At 37.7% G+C, this 25,256-nt stretch overlaps 1 protein-coding gene across 1 annotated transcript in view; it reads right to left on the bottom strand.

Annotated features, from left to right (window-relative positions):
- Positions 1-25,028, bottom strand: part of LOC127525837 (sodium/calcium exchanger 3-like) — a 211,658-nt gene extending 186,630 nt beyond the window's left edge. The window contains exon 1 of the mRNA XM_051920070.1: positions 24,659-25,028. The gene's annotated coding sequence lies outside the window, so the exon portion shown is untranslated. The remainder of the gene's footprint in view (positions 1-24,658) is intronic.
- Positions 25,029-25,256: the final 228 nt, after the last annotated feature.

Raw genomic sequence — 25,256 nt, forward strand, 5'->3', positions numbered from 1 at the left:
ATCTAACCTAGCAATTGTTGGAATGTTTTTGGCAGACACACTTCATGTGCTCCCAGCTCTTAAAACAATGACAAGCGACAAGCAGGACACGCAGCTCGTCAGCAGCAGCAAGAAAGCAGATGATCTGAACGCTTCTCCTTAGTGTGCGTTCAACCCAGCCATACCCCGCAACCTCTTCACAGCACGAGCAGTAGAAACACAAAGTGGCAAAAGGACAGCTGCAGTACAGGCTTTTAAATGATCGACACGAAGCGTGAGAAGCAGAACATGCAGCTCACCAGCAGCAGCAGCAACAAGCCAGCAGATGATCCGACCGCTTCTCCTTAAGAGTGCGTTCAGCCGCCCCCAATACACCCGTTCACAACGCGAGCAGAGTTATACGTCCTACGAGAAAGAGATGTAACCACACCCGGGGCCGGAAATAAAGGACAAGTATTGTTTTTACAAAAGTTTTAAAGTAAAAGTGAAAATAATGCATATTAACAATTCCCATGAAAATAACAATCTCTTTAAATTGTATATCCGGTAAACCAAACCCAGGGGTGGGCGAGAAAAGCGAGTATGAGGGCGGAGCCCCCTAGCTTTATATAAATCACATCTTCTGTTTTTGTAATCCATAAAAACTGGTAAGCCACATGGCTCTGAGTGGTCATATACAACCTGTTATTATTTGTGATATTCTATTATATTAGTCCAAATATTGGTGTTGCAGCTAATTCATTGAAAAAAAACTTAATTTGTCCTGTATTTTAGATTAATCTAATTTTTTATTCAAGTACTTTATACAGACATGTGAAGTTCATGCCTATAATTGGCATGATAGATTAAATTAGTAGTTTATGTGCACTCTAAGAAATTCCTTTAAGTGAAAAATACTGGCTATACAGTACTGTCTAAGGACAGAAAAAATAGTTGATCTTCAAGTGTGAAATAAGGTTTCGAGACTGAGAAACACCAGCTAGCATCTCTAGCTATCAAAGAAAATTTTTAGTTCTGCTGTCAGTAAATGTTTTGATTGGCTTTGGTTCTTCTTTTGTAGTTTGTGTTTTGCATCCTATGATTTCACCTGCTTCCTTTGTTCTTTGAACATGTCATCTAGTTGTCTATAGTGCAATAAAAGCATGGCCAGTGATTTCACAGGTAGTGCAAGGACCTGATCAACTTCTGTGGAGTTTCCTTATGTGCAAGCAATGTTAACATGGAGTAAACTATTAGAAAGTATGAAAAATAATGTAATTCCATATATGAATCATTATAAGCTAAACAACAAGCCCCACTCCCAATAATGCATTGCTTTCACATGCAGTTCCCATTTTTCTATAGAACTCTGCAGCAATTTAAGACATCAACAAATGGCTGGTTAGTGGTGGTAGCTGTTGCCAGACCGCTAAAAAACATTTACTGTACATTACTATACAAAAAAAAAGCCTAAGAATTTTAAAAAAGTGATGTTGGCAATTTGTTTGACACTCAAGGGCCAGAACTCTTCCATTTCACCTCACCTACTCTTTTTTTACCAAGACACTTGCTTATCTTTTCAGTTCAAAGTACTGTATATGTACTATACAATTGGTCCATAGATAGATAGATAGATAGATAGATTCCCTTGATTCCCATGCTGATGGAATTAGCTTTAGACACCACAATCCCAATTTAGATTACATAGGTGTCAAATATGATGAATAGACATTAAATTGTAAACACGTTTATCATTGTGAATTGCTTTTACAATGTTCTTTCTTCATTATTACTTATAAGTTACTTAATTCAAAACTATTCAGATTGTATTGTATTGTATTGTATTGACCCCCTTCTTTTTGACACCTACTGCACGCCCAACCTACCTGGAAAGGGGTCTCTCTTTGAACTGCCTTTCCCAAGGTTTCTTCCATATTTTCCCTAAAAGGTTTTTTTTTTGTGAGTTTTTCCTTGTCTTCTTAGAGAGTCAAGGCTGGGGGGCTGTCAAGAGACAGGACCTGTTAAAGCCCATTGCGGCACTTCTTGTGTGATTTTGGGCTATACAAAAATAAATTGTATTGTATTGTATTGTATTGTATAATGATTCAATTTAACATTTTTTCATTCCATTTTGAAACTCAATTTATTCCAATAAAGTAATGAAGTGTAAAAGATTTACGTTGATTTTATTTCAAATAACTAAACTGTTAATGCCTTGTATATAATATTTTCTTCCAAATTTTAAAACATACAGACAGCTGACAAGTGCCATTTCTGAGCATATATCCACATTTGGGAAAAAAAGGAATTATTAAATTTAAACCATATATATTTTTTTCATATTAACCACTATCTGGCTTAAACCAAAGGAAGTTCTGGATAGCAGCTCATATTTTTTCGGCAAATTATTGTAAATGATATCAGAAGCTAAACTCTTCTTCAAAATACATCAGGACCAGAATCACTACAAACTCAACAGGAAAGTAAGAGTCCACCCATGGTTGGAAATGTCTTTGTCATTTTAAATGAAAGGTTCAGAAAAAGTAAGGATATCTAAATGAATTAATACTATATATGACTCATTGCCCGTGTGTTTCAGGCTCTAATGCAAAAATAAACAATCATCAGGCAATCCTCAATATACTATTCCTAGGTAGTATTTCAAAAGAGCTACAGTCCACTGTTCACCCACATTAAGAGCCTTGGCTATGTTTCAGCACTGCCCGACAGCAGAAACCAATTCAAGCCTTTCAAAACCTGAGGACCTTTTCTGTTTTCTGTTTGCCTTCTCCCAGCTTGACAGTGCAAACCCATTTCCTGAATTTTGGCTAAGTAACTAACAACTATATAATGGAACTAACATAACTAACATACATAACTAATGGAAAAACATATTTTTAAAAGCAACATTAATATTATATGCATCAATGATTTACTGCAACAACTGAATAGCTCATAATAAAATTAATAAATAAATCCAGTAACAACAAATTACCAGTAATATATGAGCATTCTTTAAGCACACTGTAAAGAATGAATGAATGAGTCAATCGGTCAAGAAAGAAAGAAAGAAAGAAAGAAAGAAAGAAAGAAAGAAAGAAAGAAAGAAAGAAAGAAAGAAAGAAAGAAAAGTTGTCTTCAGATTTGCTGGGTTCTAACAACTGTTTAAAACGCTAAAAATATTAAACCAACTCTATCCTAAAAAGTTAAAAAGAAGGATATATACTAAATATTGATCATCTTTGATCAGACTTGTTACTTTTACCATGGAAGTAACCATTCCCATGTATACTGCAAAAGGTCTTCTGCCCAAATTATATATGCATAAGATATACAGTATATTGTCACACACGTGCGCTTGGGAGTCAACCAAAGAGACCAGGAAACGCCAATTCCACGCCAGGCCAGGGGTGACGGGGGGCACTAAACCTCTCTCCTTTCTCTCCACAGACTGAACATGAGAAATCCTTCCTGTCCCGACCCCGAAGACGTCGCTTCCTGTCTCGTCCCTGAGGACATCACTTCCTGTGAACCACCTATAAAAACCCCTCATCCTCCATACTTAGACAGTTCTGTTTTGTACTCTAATCTGTACGTGTTTTATGCTACTTTAAAGCATTTTGCAGCCAGGCAAACTATACGGGTGGCTGTCCCAACCTTCGTTGTGTGTCTGGCTGTTTCTTTAGTTAACGATCCGGATGAAAATTTACCAGGAAAAAAAATGATGAGGAATATATTTAAAATGTAAACAGTAGCTGGTTTAACAAGCAATCACTTTTTATTACATACAGCAAGGAAAGCAAGACTCATAATGAAGACCTAGAGTGGTTTCACATTTTCATTTGTGGCTAATTAATGCTGGTAAATTCACTACTTTTTTAATTTGACTTCTTCTTGATTGATTTACTTTATTTTATTAAAGGATAAATTTAGAAATATATTTTTATTTTTAGTCATGATTCATGACGAGTTATGATGATAACTGAAATTGATGAAAACTTAAAAATTTGTAACTGATTAGTGACTCCTTTTGACAAAGCCATTATTTTTTACAGTTAAACAGACATAGGGACATTGTGAAAATTCTATGGAGACGGTGTCTTGGCTGGGATCCAAAACAAGGACTCCAGAATACAGACACAGCAGTACTATCTATTACACCCAAACGCCACTGCCTGAAAATATCCTGTCAAATGAAAAACATAAAAGTAAAGGGATGGAATAAATCCCTGGAATCTGATAAACAACACAAACTCTACATTATGTTTTCCTTGAAACACCTGTCTCTCACTGTCAGACACAAGGTGCTACGAGCCAATGTTAAAAAACAAAAAATAAAACACAGAGACTAATTAAGTGAAGAGTTTTCCAAGAGTGAACAAGACAAAGATTAGGCAAACTGTGCCTCTTTCAAAACTGAATTTCAACATATTTTTTTTTCAAATTGAAGGATGACTCGTTCCATCATGCCTGTTCAAGATAACCACTTTTTTGTCCAAATGTGATGTCCAGCTCACAGAATGCACAAGACCAAAATATAAATGCCAAGCGACACAAACAATAGTAAAAATGTTTAATTAATGTAATCCTTATGGGTAATATGATCTAAGAAAGTATTGCTTCTGCACTGATGATGATTAGGAATAGTAGGCTACATATTCAACTAGTGATACTTTACCATACTGTAAAACTTAAACATATCTTTACCACTTTCATTAATACCATGCTAGTTAGAGGTCAGAACTGAAAAAAGATTCAATCATTCAAAATAAAAAAATGTATAAACAACCATGTCCACATAAACGAGCATGTTTAGCTAAGAAAGGTACAGTATGTGGAAAATTAGACCTTCCTCTTAAAATGTCTGATTCACAATAACATGCTAGAAATTATTTACAGGAATAGTGTCCATTTAGTAAATAAAACTAACACTTTATATTGACTGCAGAAATGCATAACATATCATTTTCTTTATTGTTTGTTTTACTCTACACTTCAAGTATTTTTTGTTTCCTGCCCTTGCAGGGATTTCTAATACATACTTTGCAGTATGCAACATTTCTCACTCTAACATTTGGTTTTGTCTCTACTATACTAATAATGTTCAAATGTCTTTTGCAGTTTTCACATAATGTCAAAAAAGAATTGTCAAAAATATAAACTTTCAGCTTTAAACAAACATGTCACTCAGGATCAATGTCAAAAAATATCAAGTCAACAAAACAGAAAATACCTAATATCAATTATATTTCCCAGCTGCCCATTTGACTTCATTTGGGAACAGGTAACTTGGCCTCAATGATACTCTTTAAATGTAAGAAACCAATAATTAAAGTGTAGACATCATGATTACTTTATAGCCTTCAGAAGTCATATTTACTCATTGTAATGCACCATAATAGTATTTTAGATTAATTAAATATGTTTAACAAAATTAGCTTAATTAACTAAATTATATCCTTGACCTTATTACATTTATCATGTTCTTTTAAATTCAATTACCCAAATGCTATAATTGCACATAACCAAGCTGGAAATAACTTCTCTTCAACCAGACACTGCTGGGCTCATAGTCTGATTTGGTAGATCCTGCCATTGAAGTTCTGTGAAGTCTTCCATGTTGCTTAGAGACTAATGTGAACACAGGAAAACACAATGAGCAAGCGCCTCTCCATTCCAGAAAGTTCTGTTCTCTTGATTCTTAATACTGTACATGTAAATAGACTGAAATACCCAAGTTGCACTGCTAAAGTTTTGCGGCACTTCCTGTGCTTTCATCCTTAAATGTATATTTCTATATGATGAACTTAAGCATATACACATCTTTATCATGTTCTTGTTTTCTTATTGCTTTACTCAAAGCTAAAAATTATTTATTTTGATTCTCATGCAGTAATTTTTCTATTTGGATCTAATTTTATTAAAAAGATTTTTCAAAAATTAAATGTGCCTTGTCAGACATATTGATGTGATAAAACATCTATACAATTTTAAAATGTTCCCTTCACTTCTTAATGCCCAAAATGCAGCCACATGGTTTCCAAACTTAACACTTTTAAAACTTTTGTACATGGTATGGTAAATGCTGGATCAAGTTCAGCATCTCTCAGCTAGGGTATGTTAACATACTGATAAGATTCTGAACATTCTAATTTGCAAATAATGATCCGTAGGTTGTTCAGGCTAATGCTAATCTTCTCTGTCAGCAACTTGTAATAGTGGTAGTAGTACTGTCACTTGTACTGTGAAACTTTTACTTGTATGTCTCACCAACATGCAACACACTAAGCATTTTGAATTCTAGTAGTTGTAGAGATCTGCTGAGCTTTGAATTATTGCTATATACTGTTATTATTTTTATTGGTAGAAATCTTACCAGTGTGTGCATTAATTGCTACAATGACTTTCATATGTTATTTTCATTTATATGTGTAACAAGGCCGTATATTTTGGGCTTTAATACTGCAAATAATAATAATAATAATATACCCAGCCTAACATGTTTCTCCCATTTGTGTTTGACCACAGAAATTCAAATACTATGGGCCTCCATTTATATGGTGACAAACTCTAGTCTGCACATTCTACAGATTGTAAGCTTTATAACTTGTTTAAATTCAAGTCAATTAATTTTTGAATACACAATGGAAGGTCTGAAACTTGAAAGTACATCTTATGAGAAGGACTGAGAAGGCATAGTGGATGCATCACTATCTGTATTGTTACAGCGCACAGAAGGAATCAAAAAACCTAACAGGATGTTAGGTTACAGTATATATCACAATGTGTACAGTATAAGTCAAGGAAGGTTATGTTTAAGCTTTATAATGCACTGGCAAGGCCTCACCTGGAGTACTGTGTTCAGTTTTGATCTCCATATCACAAAAAAAAGACATAATTAGTGTTAGAGAAAGTCCAGAAGGGAACAATAAAGCTGATTATAGGTAGTATGAGCTATGAAGAGAGATTGAAAAGTTGAATCATTTCAGTTTAAGTAAATGGAGATTAAGAGGAGACATGATTGAAGTGTTTAAAATTATGAAAGGAGTAAGTACAGTGGATCAAGGCTGTTACTTTACTGAGTTCAACAAGAACACAGGGACACAGTTGGAAACTTGTTAAAGGGAGATTTCACACAAATGTTTGAAATATTTTCTTCCCACAAAGAACCACAGATTCATTAAATAAATGAGCAAGTAGTATTGTGAAGACTTTAAGGACCTTCAAATTTTGACGTGATATAATAATTGGGGAATCTAGGTGAATAGTATGGACTAGCTTGTTGGGCTGAATTGCCTCTTTTGGTCAAAATTTGTCTAATGTTCTAATGTCCAAAAGTGCTTCCTTCCTTCTGTCTTAAATGTGCTTCCTCTTAATTTCCACTGGTGTCCTTGAGTACATTTTAATGTCAGATTTCTCCAAAATACAGCATAAAAATGTCAGTCCTGCTGAAGTCAGTGTAACTGTGTAGCCTAAGTGAAACTAAAAAAACAGGCTGTTGTGATGCCACTGGTCACTTTGTTCCCGATGTACACACCTACATGAGTCATCTTAGAACTTTCAATGAACTCCTTGGCTTTACATTGTAACATCCTTTTTTCAATGCTCTTGCTATATCTTGACATCATCACCTTTGTTATTTAGTGGCAAGTAGACCATAAATATCTGCAAATTTGTTATTATGGTGATACAGAAGTTAGTACAGCTGTGACATGGGTTCATGTTCCTTGGTTTGAAATCCCATATCTGTTCATTGTCTATGTGGAGTTTGCATGTTTGCCTGTCTGGCTGAGTTGTTAGGATGTTTGGTTATATATTATGATGTGTGGAGTGCAAGTCGGGTGAGGTTATGCTTAAGATATATACTGTAATGCATGAGTGAGGCCACACCTGGAGCCCCATCTACAGTTGTGGTGTCCATATGACAAAAAATAGACAGGACAAAGCTAAAGAAAGTCCAGAAAAGAGCAACTAGTCTGATTTCAGGTCTGTGAAGTATGAACTAGGAAGACATATTTAAAGAGTTGAACCTTTTTAGTTTAAGTAAACAGACATTAAGACATGACATGATTAAGGTGTTTAAATTATGAAAGGAAGTACTGTAGTCACTTTAAAATAAATTCCTACTACTCCTCCTTCATTCCTACCACTCGTCCTCTGCGGTCTTTTCACTGGCTTCCTGTTACTGTAAGGATGCAGTTCAACACTCTTGTCTTGACCTAAAGTTCTCGGAATGGTTCTACACCTCAATATGTCCAGACTTTGGTCTCTCCTCATGTCCCCACAAGAAGTCTCTGATTTGCTTCTGCTTCTCTGCCAACTATCCCTCCTCTTGCCAGACATGCCAAGACTGGATAATGCATCTCCGTTCTTGTTCCAAAGCTGTAGAATGACCTCCCTTTGCCTATTTGAACTGCATCCAGTTTACTCGTGTTTAGGTATCATCCGAAAACACACCTTTTCATTAAATATTTTCAGACAATTTTGTTTCTCTTCTCTTCTACAGGATAGCTGCTGTTGTAATGACAAAGACTTTAGGATTGTCTAGTTGCACGTAATGTATAACTATGTAGCAGTTGTAATAATACTGTCAATCACCATAAATCACTTTGGATAAAGGCATCTTTTAAACAAATAAATACATAAATAATTTAAAAAGAACACAGGGACACATTTGGATGTTTGTTAATGGTTAGATTTTCCACAAATGTTATAAAGTTTTTCTTCATACAAAGAACCACAGACTCTTGAAATAAACTGGCAAATATTCTGGTGGAGAACAGGGCTTTAGGGACCTTCAAATCTTGACTTGATGTTCTTTTCGACAATCTTAGTAAACAGGATGGACGAGCTTGCTGATATGAATGGCCTGTTACCACAATTGTTCTAAAGTTCTAATTACAGTTTGGTCAAGTGTGAGTGTGTGTACAGGAGTGTGTTGAACCAGAGCCTCTGCGGCTGTGTACTAGATTAACTGTTTTTGAGAGTTATTACATACATTTTTAAAATGCTGTCAAATGCATGTGCTTGCAGGGTATCATTAGGTCTCTGATAAGGTAAGCAACTCTGTCCCAGGGGAGTAGGACATGTTGACAGTAACAACCTCTTTATTTTTACCTGCAAGCCACAGAGGATCTCTGACCACGTTCATTCCCCAACACCCTAATCCCCCTAGATCCCACATCAACAAAGGCCCATCCTTTCCAGGGCACTTCCTATAAACAGTGCATCCGGAAAGTATTCACAGCGCATCATCCATCCATCCATCCATTTTCCAACCCGCTGAAACCGAACACAGGGTCACGGGGGTCTGCTGGAGCCAATCCCAGCCAACACAGGGCACAAGGCAGGAAACAATCCTGGGCAGGGTGCCAACCCACCGCAGTCACAGCGCATCACTTTTTCCACATTTTGTTATGTTACAGCCTTATTCCAAAATGGATTAAATTCATTTTTTTCCTCAGAATTCTACACACAACACCCCATAATGACAACGTGGAAAAGTTTACTTGAGATTTTTGCAAATTTATTAAAAATAAAAAAAAATTGAGAAAGCACATGTACATAAGTATTCACAGCCTTTGCCATGAAGCTCAAAATTGAGCTCAGGTGCAACCTGTTTCCCCTGATCATCCTTGAGATGTTTCTGCAGCTTAATTGGAGTCCACCTGTGGTAAATTCAGTTGATTGGACATGATTTGGAAAGGCACACAACTGTCTATATAAGGTCCCACAGTTGACAGTTCATGTCAGAGCACAAACCAAGCATGAAGTCAAAGGAATTGTCTGTAGACCTTCGAGACAGGATTGTCTCGAGGCACAAATCTTGGAAAGGTTACAGAAAAATTTCAGCCATCTAAACTGAGAGATCGGGGGAGAAGGGACTTAGTCAGGGAGGTGACCAAGAACCCGATGGTCACTCTGTCAGAGCTCCAGAGGTCCTCTGTGGAGAGAAAAGAACCTTCCAGAATGGACAACCATCTCTGCAGCAATCCACCAATCAGGCCTGTATGGTAGAGTGGCCAGACGGAAGCCACTCCTTAGTAAAAGGCACATGGCAGCCCGCCTGGAGTTTGCCAAAAGGCACCTGAAGGACTCTCAGACCATGAGAGAGAAAATTCTCTGGTCTGATGAGACAAAGATTGAACTCTTTGGTGTGAATGCCAGGAGTCACGTTTGGAGGAAACCAGGTACCGCTCATCACCAGGCCAATACCATCCCTACAGTGAAGCATGGTGGTGGCAGCATCATGCTGTGGGGATGGTTTTCAGCGGCAGGAACTGGGAGACTAGTCAGGATAAAGGGAAAGATGACTGCAGCAATGTACAGAGACATCCTGGATGAAAACCTGCTCCACAGCGCTCTTGACCTCAGACTGGGGCGACGGTTCATCTTTCAGCAGGACAACGACCCTAAGCACACAGCCAAGATATCAAAGGAGTGGCTTCAGGACAACTCTGTGAATGTCCTTGAGTGGCCCAGCCAGAGCCCAGACTTGAATCTGATTGAACATCTCTGGAGAGATCTTAAAATGGCTGTGCACCGATGCTTCCCATCCAACCTGATGGAGCTTGAGAGGTGCTGCAAAGAGGAATGGGCAAAACTGGCCAAGGATAGGTGTGCCAAGCTTGTGGCATCATATTCAAAAAGACTTGAGGTGTAATTGCTGCCAAAGGTGCATCAACAAAGTATTGAGCAAAGGCTGTGAATACTTATGTACATGTGATGTCTCAGTTTTTTTATTTTTAATATATTTGTAAAAACCTCACGTAAACTTTTTTCACGTTGTCATCATGGGGTGTTGTGTGTAGAATTCTGAGGAAAAAAATTAATTTAATCCATTTTGGAATAAGGCTGTAACATAACAAAATGTGGAAAAAGTGATGCGCTGTGAATACTTTCTGGATGCACTGTATTCACACAATAACCAGTGATGGATGTTCACTTAGGAACCTGACTCAGAAGCAAGAGTGAGTCTTGGAAACTGTTATGGCTGTCATTTCTATGAATTTTTGTCTTGTTTAATTCATTGTATTAATGGGGGCTGCCTAGCTGCTACTTCACCCCTTGAACCCTAGTCTGACATCGCACACCTCTATCTATAAGCCATACATGAAACACAAATACAAATTGACCCATTTGTTTCCATTCTGCTTCTGACAAGAGAAGCAACTACTACCCCTGGTGCAACTCCATCATTGGGTGCACATGCACACAAGTCCAGTTTAGTGTTAATATTTAAACTTACTGGTTCATCCTAAGGATGTACTAGGAAAGCATGAGAGCGCATATGCAAGCCAGCACTTAACACAAAAACTCACCACAGTAGCTGTGATAAGCTCTTGAACCTGTGAGACAGCAGTGCTTAACATCCACAATACATTTACAATATAGATATACACAAAACAGTCAAATATGTAAATATAAATTGGACATTTTTGGAACTTATGCTATTCTCAAGTGATAATTTTATTAGGAAAAGTCGTAAATCCTGCCAACAAAAAAATAATTTTCCAAGTAGGCTTTGCGCAATTAAAGTTACGTTTTAGCTTCAAAAGGTCAAATACAATATTCAACTTAAATGGTACCTTAAAATCAATTAAACCGAAAAGCTTTTAGAATGCAAACTCTTTTAATATTAAGAGGTTTATTTTACCATACAATGAAAATGATTGATTTGTCGATACCTCTCCTGAAGTGTGCATTTAAGCCCACACATTCGTTCTACCTCTTTTTGAAGTGTCGTTGTCGCAGCACAGATCCTCGTCCGACTTCCGTGCGGAAAGTTTCAGACGGACGCTCAAGCCAACCAATCAACGTTTAAGCGCCAACTCGGTCAGAACTCCGCATTCATCCGGGCAATCCCCATGGCTCCTACGCACACTCAAAGTTGTGAATATGCACGTCGAGTAAGAGTGCGAGAAAAAGTTGCCTAGAATTCTTGCGCAAAGCAGGGCCTCAAATTCAATAAACTCCGAATTCATCATTAGGCGCCAGCATCTGACGTATCTGCTGTAAATGTGGGATTTGATGACCATGGGTTTAAGTCTGGTATACTGATGATTCACCAATCAAAACACGTCACTCGCCAGAGCCCGCCCTTCCAGCTTTGACGAGTGAAAGTGAGTTTTAAATTAAGCCGTATTTCATGTTGTGTTTGGAGAAATATTACGGACTATTTACAGACTACGGAATGTTTATTGCCACATTTCACAGTACTTTTATTTATTTACATATGTATTCATTTAATCTTTTTTCAGGAAAAATTCTTCATTGTTAGTGTGCACATAGATGCTGATATGGATGCTGACCATAGGTTTTGCTAAATTTTGTGAATAATGCCTAATATAATAATTAACGAGTGGACCACTTCAATAATTAAAGGTACTAGCCAACCTGCGGCGTAGCATACGCCGCATAATTATTTATTGATGGGTGAACACTTCCTGAACGACACAGTTGTCCAAATGGGGTGGGTTTGAGGATACGACTGTGAGTGAATGAAAAGATGGAACTCTGGAGAGAGCAACATACAATTGTCCGTAACTGAAAACTGGTTTTGGCAGATACAGGCATATCGTTTTGAAAGTTTGTCCCTGTGCCTTATTAATTGTCATTGCAAAGGCCAATCTAACAGGAAATTGTCTGTGTGTAAAAGTAAAAGGCAAATTTGAATCTGATGGGGTCAGGGATATCCGGGGAATAAGGACAGTTTGTGAGGTAGAAGCTGCGATAGTTTTACACTCCAGTACAGTGGAACCTCGGTTCACGATCATAATTCGCTCCAAAACTCTGGTCGTAACCCGATTTGGTCGTGAACCGAAGTAATTTGCCCCATAGGATTGTATGTAAATACAATTAATCCGTTCCAGACCATACGAACTGTATGTAAATATATATTTTTTAAAGTTTTTAAGCACAAATATATTTAATTATACCATAGAATGCACAGTGTAATAGTAAACTAAATGTAAAAACATTGAATAACACTGAGAAAACCTTGAACAACAGAGAAAACTTAACACTGCAAGAGTTTGCGCTATAGCGCTATAAACTGCTCGCTAAAAACACTTTTTAATGAGTTTTAAGCACAGGGAAAAAAATGAACATTTGAAAAATCCCTAATTTAATAAACCACCACGAAAAGTAACATTGCAACAATGCACGCAACGGACCGATCGCTGTAAACAGAAGTGGAAATAAAATCAAGCCCGGTGCATTCTTTAACTGCCTTCTCTGCCTTATGCGTCCTGCCCCCTCTCTCTCGCGCTCCTGTGTGTGTGTGTCTCTCGCGCGCCTGTATGTGTGTGTGTGTGTGTGTGTGTGTCTCTCTCTCTCTCTCTCTCTCTCTCTTGCGCCTGTGTGTGTGTGTCTCTCTCTCTTGTACCTGTGTGTGTGTCTCTCTCTCTCACGCCTGTGTGTGTGTGCCTCTCTCTCTCGCGCCTGTGTGTGTGTGCCTTTCTCTCGCGCGCCTGTGTGTGTGTGCCTCTCTCTCGCGCGCGCCTGTGTGTGTGTGTCTCCCTCTCGCACACCTACACAGATGAAAGCGACTCAGGTGAGGAGTTGGGGGCGGGCACATGAGCAGGAAGTGCGCATGCCTCGGGGAGGAGGGTTAGAGTTGGCGGGCGGGGCTCTGTCTTGCGTGCGTGCATATCCCATGGTTGGACGACTTGGTGGATTATATATAGAAAAGCAGCCAGAACCGAAAAGAACAATGAAAAGTCAACGTGGCTCAGAGGTGCATGTGGACTGTAGCAGAGACGAAAGCGACTGAGGCGGTGTTTGGTGAGGTGCTACGTGCCTCGAGAGCGAGGGTGGACTCGGGAGGAGGGTTAGAGTTGGCGGGCGGGGCTCTGTCGTGTATATCCCATGGTCTTAGAGTTGGTGGGCTGGCTCTGTGAGTTGGCGGGCGTGGCTCTGTCTTGCGTGCGTCTTGCTTGCCATGGACTTGCGTGCGTCTTGCTTGCCATGGTCTGGTCTCTTTCTTACATGCCATGGTTGGCTGGTTAGTGAATTGTTGGTGGGTGGGGCTCTGTGAGTTGGCGGGTGTGGCTCTGTCTTGCGTGCATCTTGCTTGCCATGTCTTGCGTGTGTCTTGCTTGCCATGGACTTAGTGAATTATATATATAGATACTACAATTTGAATATTTGTTCTGTTGCTGTAACCTGCTTAAAGCTAGTTACAGTACACTGCTTTTAACTAGAAACGGTTTTAGATGATGAGCGATAACAAAAGTACTCTCATGCTGAGTTTTTTAAAATTATGTTTCACTAATTTTAAAGTGTTCAGGGCTTTTTCTCCCACAGATAAAAGAGGTGTGCCTGTCATTAATCTTGCACAATTAATCTAAATATTAATCGCGATTACGATTACAGCTGCCATGATTTACTGATCAAGGAAAGTGGCGATTACTGCTTTCCATTCAGTACTCCAGCTCTGTTTCTCTGCTCTACAGTAATCAACAAATGATTGTTGTAATCAAGCATAGAAGCCTTTGCAAATCAATATCACTGACATCATATGAAGTACAGTGCTGAACACATTTTTAGGAGTCTAATTCTTAACAGGATATTTTTAAAATGGTACATTTGTTTATCATGTTTGCAGCAGCCACCAGAAAAAAAAGTTAGGAGTAATGCTGACCTGACACTTTTTTGTACGTTTTTAAATATAGCAAAAGTTAGACCTCTTAAATCATTGAAAGATGCTGAAAAATTATTTCACGCTTTTGTTTTCAATTGACTAGATTACTGTAATGCACTACTCTCTGGACTACCCAAAAAAGACATAAATCGATTGCAACTAGTGCAGAATGCAGCTGCTAGAATCCTAACTAGGAAAAGAAAATCCAAGCACATTTCTCCAGTTCTCATGACACTACACTGGTTACCTGTGTCATTCAGAATTGACTTTAAAATACTGCTTATGGTTTATAAAGCCTTAAATAATCTCGCTACATCTTAAATATCGGAATGTCTGACATCTTACAGTATATTCCAAATCGTAACCTTAGATCTTCAAATGAGTGTCTGCTTAGAATTCCAAGAGCTAAACTTAAAAGAAGTGGTGAGGCGGCCTTCTGCTGTTATGCACCTAAAATCTGGAATAGCCTGCCAATAGGAAATCGCCAGGCTGATACGGTGGAGCACTTTAAAAAACTGCTAAAAACACATTTCTTTAACGTGGCTTTCTCATAACTTCATTTTAATTTAATCCTGATGCTCTGCATATTCAATTAATTTTCATTACTATTCATGGTGGCTCCAAAATCCGTACTAACCCCTACTTTCTCTTCTGTTCTTTTTCCGGTTTTCTGTGGTGGCGACCTGTGCCACCACCACCTAAATAAAGCACCATGATGTCCTACATTGATGGATTAAAGACCAGAAGTCCACATGACCGTCATCATCAAGTCCTTCCATGAAAACCCCGAATACAATGAGGATTGATCATTTATGTTCAGTAGAATGCCTAGAGGGGGAACCCCTGCAGATTTTATTTCTTTTCTCCAGCCATCTGGAGTTTTTTTTGTTTTTTCTGTCCTCCCTGGCCATCGGACCTTACTTTTATTCTACGGTATGTTAATTAGTGTTCTCTTATTTTAATTCTTACTTTGTCTTTTTTCTCTTTCTTCATCGTGTAAAGCACTTTGAGCTACATTATTTGTATGAAAATATGTGCTACTAAGATTGCAGCTTTTCACTATATATTCCCACTCACATAAACATGCTTAGTGTTATTTTAGTTACAGCTTTTACACAAAGTCAGCTGTTGTTGTATACTAAAAAACTCTGTGTATGTTATCAAAATTATATAAGGTTTATAGAGTGATTAACATATACAGTGAAATTGTATCTGCTTGTGCTAATCAACATGCAACATTGTTAGCAATAAACATGTTGGAGGTTTTACCAAAGATTATTATTAGTTGGCCAAAAATGTCCATTGCAGTCTGGTATATTGAACAAAAATGTAAAACTATAGTTTTTAGCTTTTAACAAGGTTCAATACAGTTTTATTTTTTTATTTAAAGTGAGCAATACTGATCAAAAATTAATGCTGAATTTCTAGAAATTAAAGAGGTCCAAAAGACCTCCAAAGATAGATTTACATGTTAAAAAATTTAAATCACCCATTTTTTCCTTACATGTTGCAGAGCAGTTTTATATTTAACTGCAACAGTAGCAGAACATTTGACAAAAATACAAGATAAGCAAATTAAAATTGTCGAAATGCTTTTCAATCCAATGTTTTATGTTAAAAATATATCTCCCTCTTTATTCATTACTGACAGCATTGTTTTTGATGGCTGGAGTATGTTGTAACTTATTCTTTAATGCTACATGCAGTATATCTATATATTCTTCTTTTTCTGTACCTTACTGTATCTGATTTTTGCAGTTTGTTATGCCATTGGGTTCTTTGTTTATTTTTAAAGCCTTTCTTTTAGATTCTTGTTTACGTCTACTGAATTCTTCCTGCACTTATTAACACTGACCCACCAAACCTCTAGCTGAGTAAGATTTAGACATCAGTCATTTGCCTGTTGTTGACTGTGTTAAGGACTCAAATGAAACTCCAGGCACTGGGGTGAGGCTTTGCAGTGGGTGGTATTCTTTTTTCACAATTTCAGCTTTGAAATGCACAGTTTTGTGCAAACTGAGCTTAACACAACTGTAGCAGAATTATTTGTTTTACTTCTAAAAATAGTTTAAATTGCTGGAATGCATTTTCTAAAACATCAATAAACTACAACCTGAAAAAGACAATTGTTTCCATGGAAAACAATGAAAAATAGCCCAATTGGACTAGAAAACATCTACCTGGCAATATTGAACTCCAGTCAAAGTGTGATTTCTGCTTTGCGGACAATGCAGTCTCGACAGATTTTGGACGCCCATACGACACTGAATAACTAGGATGTAATTCTAGGGTGAGATTCTGAATATGGACTGTAACTAAATGCCTAAAAGCAAAACGTTTGTTTTTCCTGAATTTCCATTCGGTAGACACTAAGCACATCCCACCCATTCACAGCCATGCCACTGATGAATTAAGCATAAGTTTGTTTAACAAGGTATGTGTGGATTTAATTGGTGTCACAAAGTAAGGTTAGGCGTTAGTACACTAGTTAGACCCTAAGGTCCTGGCCTGGTAACAATCTATGTGTAGTGTGCACATTTACCCCAGTACTACATTGAGGTTTAAAGGTATTTGTTTGGTGCCTTTAAATATGAAGGAGTGTGTACATGTATGAGTGTGCCCAGCAGTGCTTAGGTTCAAACTCTGTGTGACTTGGATCTAGATAAAGTAGGTTTGATAGTGATTTGATGGATGAACACATTTATTCTTGTATTTAAACTAATATACATATATACTCTATATGGATTGCATTGTGATATAGGGTTAGTATTGCTGTTGGTTTCATTAGTAACTGCAGTCCCCCCACACATTAAATTTACAAATGTTTTCTGTAATGTAAATGTAGCCCTCACAACTCAGTACTGTAAAACCCAGATTCCAAAAGTGGATGGATATTTACATGGATATGACACCAGTCCATTTTCTGACCTTGGGTTTTCCATTATATTATCACATGGAGCTGGCTCTCAGATATCATACTAGCATAGACCTCTTTATTAACATACATGCATGTTTTTGGAATATGGAGGAGACTAAAGCACTTGGAGAAAATGTGTGTGAAAGCATGAATAAATTCTAGACAAGTGTGATAAAGGACAGCTATCCAGGTCTAATTTGTGTCAATATAATATGGATAGTTGTCCTTTATTGAACTCATTTAATCTATTTCAGGATTGTCAAGCGCCAGAAGATATCCTGGCAATATCAGGAGCAAGAAGAGGATGCTTTGTTGAGGTAAGAAGTACACACATCTACATTTACTCAAACATTGCCATTTTAGAATCATCTAAACCATCATGCAGCTAAACTGCACAATTTGTGGCTTGTGAGAGGAAAATGGAGAATAAGAAAAAAAAAACATACAGACTGAGGCTAAAAAGCTAACTGCTGCACCGCTGTACCTCTTTTTCAATTTCAAAATGACAAAAATGATAAATAAAGAGGAAATATATTGTAAAGGTGATGAACAAAGTACACATTAACAAGTTATCAGGTGCACGTTTTGCAAAAGAAATCAATAAAAATAGTGTCTGAAACTTGTAACTTTTAAGAAGAAGTTTACAGTAGTAGACAGACTGTCCAGTCTGTACTAAAAATGTCATAAAGTTACATGCTAACCAAATCTAAAATAATGATTCCCTGATAATCAAAAGAGCATAGAGATTTTCAGAAAATATATTACTATTAATAATACAGGCTGAATCCACATGATATCTACATAGAATTTTATTAAATTGACACAAAAAATCACAAGTGTCTGTATAAAATATAGATCACTGTGCAGAATTCTTCTTGTAAGAATATATGTAGGCATTGGAGTTTTGGGTTCAAATCTTGGTCTGGCTGTGGTATTTCCTTACTCCTCACGTCTGTGTGGGTCTACTTTACCCAATTAAATTTCCTTCCATAACCAAAACAGCTGCATGTTAGCTTGGTTTTCAACTGCAAATTGGTTCTTTATAAATTAACAAGTGTGCATGAGTGAGAGTGTCTTATGATAGACTAGCTTTCAGTTTGTGCTGGTTCTTGATTTGCACCCAAATTCTAATTTAAAATAAGTGAGTATGAAAATAAATTATGAAAAATCTGTCAAAAATATCATAACATGTTACTAGAAATGCATCTTAGTGTACTGAAAATACCAATCTCTGCCAAACTTCACATTAGAGTTCCATTCTGCAGTGTGTGACAGCTTGAAATCAAGAGTTCCAATCAGACAAGTGCAAATTACAAAATAAATCAGTTCCTGGATTCAAATAATAATTAGTCTGAGAAGTACTTTATGTCATTTTTATTTTTATTATAGTTACAAATGACTGCATATATTTAGAAAACTATGTGATTGGAAGAAAATAATATTATGTCACTATTAGCACATTGCGTAAAATATGGTAAAAATGTAAAATCTACCAGAGATCAGTGTGCTTTATTCATTGAATTCCAGGTAATATTTCAAGCACATGTTTAATCAAACAGTCTCCTCGCCAATACTTTCCACTTTTCCATTCAATGATCAGTAATCAAAAAGCTAAGAAAGCTGAATCAATATTTTTGTGCCACCAGAAGGGAAATGAGTTGCCAAGATCATCCAAAACTTAATGTTTCATTTTTTTATGTTCCAAAGCATTTTGCAGGTTACAATGATTCCAGTCCAACTTTTCTAAGAACACAATTAGCATCTGGAGATTAATTTACAAATCACGTGACACTATAACTGTTGACTCAACCAGAGGAAAGACCCTTGTTAAGCCAACCCTAAGGAAAAAAACATCAATTTAAGCAAAAGTAGAAACTAGAAAACCATGGCTGCAACTATTCAGAACAATACAAACCATATTTTCTACATAACTGGGACTCCAGTCAAATCCTTCATCAAGAGTCAGACTCACTGGAAAATAAGTAAGCATTTTCTCTTCTTTGTAGTAAACCTAAGCCACTTACATGGGAATGTTACTCCGCATTTCAAGTCAGTTTTATTACTCACACAATCAAAGATAATTTTTGTTTTAATCATAGTATTTTGTGATGAAGAGCTCAGAGGCAATGGAAGCCAGCAGGTGCTTTGGATCATTAGAGATATAAATTAAAAATATTATTATGTATCATGGGCTGAAAAGCTATTAGAGAGAAATAGTCTCTGGGCTCATAGGCTGCATAGTTTCAAGGAGATGTTCTTATAACAAGAAAAGCTAATGCACTGGCATAAAGTAGGGGATACAGTATGAGAAGTGCTGGAGATTCAAACTGAAATTATTGTAGCAGCCACAGTTCAGCATGTATCCTCAGGGTGTTCCATGAAGTTAGTCCTGTTTAGACCCAAAAAGCAATAACAAAGTGTAAATGTGTTATATATGTCTTATACATGATAAAGAAATACTCATTTTTAAACAATGTATCCACTTAGCAAACAATTTTCATTGTGTAGAGCACAACATTTCCACGCACAGTGCATGTGCAAAAGAATCTAGTTGGAGATAATCTGTTACCGTACATGTTGCTCTCGACATTTAGAAGACTGAGGTAATTTTTTTGTCTTATCCGTTCACAAGACACATAGGTGGTGGGTAGAGCTTATCTTATTCCTTGCATTGTGACCATTTCTATTGGGATAGCTTCTGGCTTCCCATGTCCCTAAATTGGATTCAGTGGCTTTAAAACTGTTATGTTTCAAAGGTAGTTACTTAGACAGGCATGGAGTTAAGATACAAAAGTGGTAAGCGTGTTGGGGGTTGAAAGTCAGTGAGACTGAATGTCATCAAACTTAACTTAGGCTTAGCTGTTACTGTTCAAAAAATGTTTCCCTTGCCTCACATAATTTTTAAGCATTAAAAGGCATGATTAATCATATTTAGACCCTATGTTTAGATTTTGTATACCTTCTGCAAAGAACTGCAGTAGCATTGTTTTGTCTTACACAGTTCTGGTGTTTACAAATTCTTACACAGAGTCTTACTTTCAAAATAACAAGCACAAATATAAAACTACAGAGAATTAGTAGTTTCACTGCAAGCAGCCACACAAAGTAAAAGCACAGCTGAATGATTCCATGGTTAAAGATGATGCTAAATCATCTTCTGGATTGAGTTGACAAAACTGTAGCTCTTAAAATTAAAATTCAATATGAAAATAAATAAAAAAGTAAGGTTGAAAATCTTTATTTACATTATAATGGTATCTATCTATCTATCTATCTATCTATCTATCTATCTATCTATCTATCTATCTATCTGTCCATCTATCTAATGTCTCTGTTGCAATCAATCTTTGTGGCTAAGTATAGGTTTAGTCCCCTTGCTAAATTACTGTGTCAAGCCAATCAACTCACTCAAGTGGCTAGTGTTCACAATGCTGAGAGTTTGTACTACTTGTAATTGTATGACACTATGGATATAAACTTAAAGAGAGATAAACATCCTTTTATTTGTTGATTTTATGAATCTGCCTGCTTCATTACACTGGAGAAAGGAGACATCATGCCCAGCAGCATCAAGGACACGGCAGAAACTAAGCCTGGGTGGAATGCTAGTCCATTGAAAGATACAGACACAAATCTTGCCTCACTCACACACACACTGGACACATTCAGATATGCCAGTCCACCTGATACTGCATATTTGTACCATAGACTAAACTGAACCAACACACACGTTTTTATGTGGGAGAAAAACAGGCTAGCACAAATATTTTCTGAAAATATACATTTCAAAACAGACATCCAACCATCCATTTTCCAACCCACTGAATCCGAACACAGGGTCACGGGGGTCTGCTGGAGCCAATCCCAGCCAACACAGGGCACAAGGCAGGAAACAATCCTGGGCAGGGTGCCAACCCACCGCAGGACACTCAAAACAGACAGGTAATCCAAATTTATAAGTAGGTAAACAATTTAAAACAAGTTACTTTGTCTCATTTGGCAACAGGTATATATTAGGACCAAATTAAGAGATTGGCTAAATCAAAAGACAGCAGCCTCTGTGGGCCTCATGGATTGGATTTGCTCATTTCTGCTACAGAGACTTGGAGCAGAACTACCACTGGAATATTAGAGTCAGAGCTTGGGAATATACCAGATATTTTGTGATTGCATGGCTGCTGGTGATTTCTCTCTGTGGAGTCCCATGCAGGCTATCTTTTTAAAAGGATGTACTGTAGGTATTCTAATAGCTTTGTTTCAGTGTAGTGTTTTCTAATAATCTTTTTCAATAGCAGCATTTTGCTCACACGCTCACACGAATGCTCACATGCAGGTTTTATAGATTGTTTATAGATGGTTCAATTAAATTAAACAGTGAAAAATGTGTTAAACAAGACTGTGCACCTAGCTAGTTTATTCATTCTAGGTAGCGCTGTACACCTTGGCAAACTTGTCGAACCCTAGTAGGATGGCAGAGTAAAAGAACAGAGGCAAAGTTGTATTTCTGGTTACACCTGTAAGTTATGCCACTCAGGATGAGTGGGAATGATGCAGTTCAAGAATTAAGGTGTATGTTTATAGTGAAAGTCACTATACAAAAATTGCATAGTGGAAGCCTAAGTAAAATGTAATACTGTACTTATATATATGCTATCCTTAGACAGTTTGAGGGACTGCTGCAACAAGATCCAAGGCAGTATCACCGACTACCCAGCTGGTAGGTAGCACAGGCACCCAACAGCAAGCAGGCTAGCTTTCCCTATTTTGGGAAGGGACGTGCTGAGTTGAAGCTATATTTGAATCCATGATAAACAGGAGCTCAGCAAGCAGAGATGGAGCACAACAGCTGTTTTAAATTAATCATATTACCTACATGTTCTCATTTGCCCAGCTTCTCTGTTTAGTGGCCACTCTTATCATCTATCTTTCTTTCTTTTTTCCTTTCTTTCTTTTTACCCTTTGAATACTGATTGTATTTTACTTTTATCTTTTTAAATTATTTTAATGTCTTGTGTTTATTTAAATAAAAGACCCTTGAAAGTGAAGTCTTCTATCTGAGGATGAAACTCAATTGCATTTTTCCGTTTAACCGTTCCCCTTTTTATTTTTATATCAAAATGAATGTGTGTTTGGATCTTTCTTTGAATTTCTCAGAATCATAGTTGTAAAATCCATCCCAGTTTTTCCACTCTGCCTCCCACACACCTGATGGAGCAGTTGTGCCCCTATGTTTTTAACAGATTTTACTTCTTTAATGCTCCTCAGTTGCTGCGTAAAGCAAGAGAATACCCCGATCCAGTAAAGCAATAAAGTGAGAATAAACGCCGGGGACAGACTTTTTGTGGATGAGAGGGGATGGGTAAAAAATGGGTGTCGGCGCGTTCCCTTTGAAACTCTTAATGTATTGTCATTTGAACAATGCTTTTTCTAATCCCTGGAGGTTTACAATCAGCAGATTAAACTGTTCCACTACTGCATCGCGCTCGTAGGCATTATGTAACCAGCAATTTACTTGTACACTATATATTTTTCACCCTATTAATAATTTACGAACATAATTGCTGCCTGGATAATACAGGCATACTGCAAAATTGACATAGAACCATATAAAATGAGTAGAAGATAGTGGCTGCGGGAGTTTTTTAGGGAAAAAAAACTCCGTGCAAACCCTGCTGTGAGACACCACGTGGCTCCCGGAAGGCACCTGTGAATGTGATTCGCAGTATTTTCATTTCACCTTAATTTAAAGACACAGATTTCCATAAATGTAATATCAAACTGAGTTTTGTACACTTCCTCCACTGATCACTAATAAATGACAATGCGAGCTTGAGGAAACACACGCTTGCTCATGACTGAGCATACATAGGAAATGCGCTTTAAAACAGCCCCGTTTTAGTACACATAATTAGAGGTTTCGTTTCCCAAGGCAGGTAATTTAATTCAGAAGAGGTTTTGTGAATATGTAACACACGTTTTGTCACCGATTGACGCCTTCGATTAGTTCTACCGCCTACGTGTAATGATATAAACTTATATTAGTGCACTATGTATGTATATGTGGGCCACACACGTGTGTATGCGATTAGGTGGTAAGCTTTCTGTTTTTGCGACACTACACAAAGTTGCGTTGAAGTGTTTGAGTGCGTACGCAGTGGTGGGCATCCCGTCCCGAGATTGTTTTCTGCCTTTCCGGTTCCACTTACAAGATAAAGCAGATTTGAAAACCAATGGCCTCTATCAAATGCACGGCATATACACACACATTATATTTTTGCTTTCAGGACAACCGTTTTCTTACATATACAGTAGGTTCACAAGCCACCGTGTCCTAAATAAGCGTACTAATTACGTATTCGTATTCATTTGCTTAAGTAAGTTTTCTGCTATGGCTAGCTTTTCATTTCCCCATTCCCAAAAGACTGCCATCTCACGCTCCAAAAGTCATTCAATTTCTGGTGTATGATAGGATGGTGTGAGGCTGACACGTTCTAATATGCACGATCAGATTCCAGATTTCCTTGCCACCTCCAATTTACTTCCAGGAACTACAGATTAATGAGGTTAAAGTTATAACACAAAAAAAGAAAAAAAACACCAGTTTTCACATTGGCTTTACAGCTCTCTAAAAAAAGTAAAAAAGGAGGTGGTGCACTTGCAAATCAAGATGGATCTATCAATAGTGGCGTGTGCCCACCCTTCTTGCCGATTTCCCCTATGTAAATATGCAAGGGGTGTCACGATGCAAACGTATTCAGCTCTCTAGCTGGTACCATCACTCACATATGCAAACAAAATCTATCTGATTAATAAAGTATGATTTTCAAATGTAAATAGTTAAGACACCAGATTCACCCATCTTACGGTCTGGCACTGGCATTCACTAGAGGCTAATTTCAGTAGATACGGGGGGCGGCAGAACGTTTTCTGAATGGCGTGTTTAGAAACCCCCAATTGAATTCTAGTAGCTTCATTAAATATGTGATGTGAACAAATTTTAAACCAGCTGTTTCATAAACATGCACGCACACAGTATGCTATCCCTTCATATTAAATTTAATGCTAAGTGATCCAGAAGGTTCATCTCAGCATGCTGCAATTGAGGGGATCCGTCCTGGCATACCCACCAATTCGCTTACCTATTTTTCTCCGTGTTGTGGGTTTTTCTGAGGGAGGGGGAGGTGGGAGGAGGAGAAGGAGGACGGGGGAAGCTGCTCCTTCAGTTATTTCCCCAGGCGTATTTTCCGTGTTCTTCTTCCTTTTCCTCTTCCTCTTCTTGAGCCACGTCCCCCTAGCTAAATCAGTCGTTTCAGACGTGCAAGGTTCCAGCTCTTCGGAGGCTAGTAGGTCCGTTCCGGTGAAGCGAGTGGCTCTCCTCTTTCTCCACTGGCTTTGCGCGCAGCTGTCGAGCAGGGAAAGCGATCTGGGAATGCTGCTCCGACTCTGGGCTTTAGAACCATGCACGTCTTCCCTTCATCACCAATATGCTTCTCGGCTGAATTCCCCCCCCCCCCCTTGTGCTCTCTCTCTCTCTCTCTCTCTCTCTCTCTCTCTCTCTCTCTCTCTCTCTCTCTCCCTTTCTCTCGCTTGCTGCCTCTCTCCCGTTTTTTTTTCTTGCTTTCTCTGTTTAGCATGCGTATGGATGCAAATTTCACAAGCAGTTAGATTTCAAGTGCAAACGAAATAAATAAATAAACGTGACTCATTCGCATTGGTTTTTGTTTTTAACTCTCCAGA

This window comes from Erpetoichthys calabaricus, chromosome 16 (assembly GCF_900747795.2).
Source record: "Erpetoichthys calabaricus chromosome 16, fErpCal1.3, whole genome shotgun sequence".
Lineage (NCBI taxonomy): Eukaryota > Metazoa > Chordata > Cladistia > Polypteriformes > Polypteridae > Erpetoichthys > Erpetoichthys calabaricus.